Here is a 4,775-nt window from a genome sequence, read left to right as displayed (position 1 = left end):
TGAACCACTTTTGATGGGTACTGACCACTGCAGACCAGGAACACCCCACAAGAGGTGCAGTTTTGGAGATGCTCTGACCCAGTTTTCTAGCCATCACAATTTGGCTCTTGTTATAGTCCCTCAAATCCTTACGCTGCCCATTTTTCCTGCATCAACTTTGAGGACAAAATGTTCACTTGTTGCCTGATATATCCCACCCACTGACAGGTGCCATGATAACCAGATAATTAGTGTTATTTACTTCACCTGTCAGTGGTCATACTGTTTTAGCAAAAAACTTAAGGATATTAAGGTGATTATACACTAATGCAGAAGTTGTATTTAAAATATTTTACATTTATGCAGCTAGCTAGTTTCAGTTCTGTTAGAAAATACATGAGATGGCAGTTGTGGCAATGTTGGTGTAAATCAATAAAAACATCATACTCTGGGGATTGGCCTGGTCCCCCTACCCTCCCTCTCTTATGACTGAGTCAGTAAGACACCACACCATAAGGACAACATGGTTATTTATAGACTGAGACTTGGAGACTGGGAAATATTCCTATCCAGAACACTGTGTCTTATTACGCTGCAAGGCCACGTGAATCCACAGATGAATTACGTTTACAGTCTCACAGAGAATTTGAAGAGAAGAGTTTGCTGTCGATTTCTGTTTTTAATTTTAATACAAGAAGAATTTAAATGTGTCTGATATCATATTTACAACATTGAAGTCAATGCACAAGACCCGAAGACTTGCAGATCTTGCTAGTCTCAGTTAAATGTGGTGTTTTGATTATTATGCATTTGAATTGCAGTTTGTTTGAACGTGGGGTTGCATATTATTCTACTTGCAACATGAATGAACAGAGGGTACTACCATCCAGATCAGAATTCAGGCCAAAACAGCTTTGTCAGGGGTGCACAGGTGGTGCAATGACCTGGGGGTTTGATTCCCAGAAGCTGTACCTCTGTGTCTTATGCCTATGTACAAAAATAATATTTGTTTGTGCCTTGTTCGCAAGTGGGAAGCTGGTTAGAGTTCCTGTCCTTGTTTCTGCATTTCTGTTCCCTACAACTGTTCAGAAGACAAACACAGCTCTTAAAAAGTCTACATGTCTCTCATAAGACGTTGAATTTCCATGCCAAAGATTTGTTGCTAAGAAGCTGCTGTTAGGAATTGTGATCTTCTGGTTATAGGATTGTATCTTGAAGTACTCACCCTCTATATGGCAATCATAGCACATTTAAAATATATTCCTCCTGAATTTGTTTATGAAGTGTTACCACATTGGTTGCGCTCTACAATCCTTGTTATATCCTCAAGATGCCACTAATGGCATGTCTGTTAACACGAGATTCACACGTGACTTCACAGGCAGGGGGCAGATATCAAAAATAGTTGGAGAGATCTATCAATACCAGCTCATGTTTTCCATTTTTCCAAAATTAGAATTAGAACAAGGCATCAAAATGAAAATATGAACAACATATGAAATATGAAATGCTACTGCTTTTAACCAAAACAAGTGCTTTTTCTAGATTATTGTAAAGCTTCTGTGATCTATTTTAAGTCCAGCATCCGATCTCAAGTTAATACTAATATTTAGGGAAAGAGACACAGACCTCTCCCAGAGGGAAGCAGCGATTTGACCCAAACAACAAGAGAACTGGACCAAACCGGATAAAAGGCAGAAAAAAAGATAAAAGACGACAGGGATGGAGAGGCTAATAGGTGAAAGAGGGGAGAGGAGAGAAAAGAGGAGAGGTGGAGGAGGCCCAGTAAGGGAGAGTGAACTAAGGTCATAAAGCCCAAAGGGAGGGGAGGCGAATGGAGCTGGGGGNNGGGGGGGGGGGGGGTATGAATCGGTCAGCTTGTTCCCAGAGCAGCTTCCCAGCAAATCCCAGCATGACTTCAGACTGCACTTACTGCTATATTAAACACACAGATGTTTGACAAGTCTCTCTTATAGTATACAGTTCGATGTGTGCATTTGGAGATATGCATACAGAAAAAAACCCACAGAATATCTCACTGACTCACTCATTCACTCCACAGAAGATGATGGTCAGTTTTTTCCAGAAAGCAGCAGTAGTGACAGTAGTGAAACATCCTGCCTGCACACACAGAATGTCATGGACTGTTCTCTTCAAGATGTACACTCTGCTATTTAACTTGTTGACAATGTGTTTAACTTCTATCACTACCAAGAAACAGGTGAGTATGCTGCACCATACAACTAGAATTTATTAGCCTGCTGTTCAAACACCTGTAGCTTTCCCATTTCCCAATACAAACATGACAGCCTGCTCAAGACCAGCAGTCACAGTATGGGGATCAGGGGAAAACTATTTCCTTTAATTGGCCGTTTGTTTCTCTTATTGAACTATGGGATCACCCATCCTTTTAGCAAAAGGCAGTATTTTCCTAGCCCTTTCCACTGTAACTGACTACAACCAAGAAAATGTTAAACGAGATTAAAGCTTACTGTGATAAATTTGCCAATTTATATAATAAATAGCAGCACCCTCGACAACAAGTGAAAATTAGTGGGTTTCTCAGATCAAAACAATTACAAATTACAAAGTTTGGTCATGTCATGAAGTAGTGTCTTTTCCACCATTGCCATCATAGCAGTCAGTTTCTACCGGGAACACAATTATCCGCAGAGGTCTCCTCTTAAAAAAACAGCGTCTTCTTTCAATGCTGCTTTTCGCCAGACACGAAGGTGCCACACTTATTCTGATAAACATACAGATTTCTCTGGGTTTCAACATTGTTGATATTGTAAATATGGGATATTGTAAATATATATATGAGATATGGCTAGTATTTATATTCATTTTAATGTGAAAATGTTAAATGTTATGGCTTCAAGTTTCTGTTTTGGTATTACAAGTTTATCTGATTTAGGAAAGCGAAATTTTCGATTTAATTTCGATTAATCGTCAGTTTCCTGGCTGCTAAAGTCAAATTGTGATCCGACAGTGCCATTATGAGTCACAATGCGTTCACGGTTAGAAAATATCAAATCAACTTGAGACTGAGTTGATCTGGTGATTCGAGTGGACCTGACTGAATTCAAATTCAGATGTGTTTCTTTTCTAACCAGTTTATATTAAAATCACCAAAAATCGTCAGCTCTGTTTTTATGAGGGATAACTTCGAGCAGTGTTTCCTAGATTATCATAAAATCCAATGTCACATATGGGAGGGTTATATAAAACTAAAATATGGAAGTGAATGAAAATCCTTGTGGATCAGCACTTCAAAATCCCATGCAACCTACTGTATGTAAAGCTTTATAATAAAACACAGTCCAGTAGTTTATGGCTCATTGTCTGGTAATGTGAGACTACAGAGACTGGTGGCTGGAAATCAGGTGGCCACAACAGCTCAGACAGGAATGTAACTGGACTGAGGCCTAATTGGGTGTGATCCACACAATGACTCCAGTGGCTAAAGAGAAAGCTAAAAGAGGTTAGCAGCAACCACAGTTCTGATGCAGCTCCCATGAATCCAAATATTTCCAGCTCTGGACAACAGGTGTCTGGAACAAGTAAACAGTGGCTAACACAGGAATTCCTGGCAGCTTGTTAGTTAGCTACTGTATCATGTCACTTGCCAAGTTCATTTCCAGGCAAAGTGGAAAACATCAACAATAAACAAGACAGTAATGGGAAAGAGCTGCAGAGCCAGGAAGACAATGTCTAATTCTGAACATGTAGTGGGAATTAAGATGGTCAGATAAATTACACATACAGAAAGTTAATTTAAGTCAGATACAATTTATGTGAGCATTTTGCAACTGTTATTCTAAATTAAATTTAAAATGTAATATTTTGTATAGTTCAAAATACAATTTTGGTAACGTTTTTTTAGAGAGCAACAGTTGCCTGCAGATTGCCTTGAAAGACTGAACCAAGACGTTGCAGTACATCTAAAACTATGAGTCTGAAGATGTTAAAACACTCCCTAAAGCTGAGGGACAATGCAGAGTGGATGATTCTCTGTGGGTTCATTATAATGAGTTAGACATTTCATGTTAGATATAATATTTGATCCAGCACTGCAGAATAAAAAATTGCGTTGAATCACTGTTCACTGAGGAATGATGAAGTGAAGTGTACGGTAGAAAATCTAAAAAGTCCAGTATGTAGGATTTAGTAGCATCCAACAATGTATTTGCAGACTACAACTCACTTGCTTCACCCTCCCCTCCCAAGTGATAAGACAAAAACTACTACGTGAACATCCCTATCTAGTGCCAGTGTCTGGTTTGTCCCTTCTTGGCTACTGTATTCAGGTGATCATACACTTATGAAAACGTACCTCTGAATATTATGTTCCATTTCTGCCAATACAACATTTTATAGACTTTCAACTCCTCTGTTAAAGTTTTGCACCTTAAGTTTTTTTCTTCTCATTACTAAAATCATGAATCTTAGCAGCTACCAGAACAACCTGTAATAAGTGAGCAGGAGCCAGATTTTGCTACAGGGCATTTCCAAAACACAAACACACCAGCACCAATGTTTTGAAGATAAGGGACCATCTCAAAATGAAATCACATGTTCAGCCCAGACCTAACATGATCATTCAGGGGAGTGGTGTTCCGGCACATAATGTCCCAACCTGTGCCTCCGGAGGCCCAACATCAAGGTGCCAGTAAAAATCGGGAACAGCACTTTCTCACCTGCACTGCACCAACAAAATGTCTAGGACCTATTATACAACCTGCTGCACTCACTGTGGGTCTTCCTTATTAACTCACTCCACACACACACACACA

Source organism: Morone saxatilis, unplaced genomic scaffold, assembly GCF_004916995.1.
Source record: "Morone saxatilis isolate NCDOM2014 unplaced genomic scaffold, NCSU_SB_2.0 Contig2, whole genome shotgun sequence".
NCBI lineage: Eukaryota > Metazoa > Chordata > Actinopteri > Moronidae > Morone > Morone saxatilis.
Note: the sequence above shows the minus strand (reverse complement) of the source record.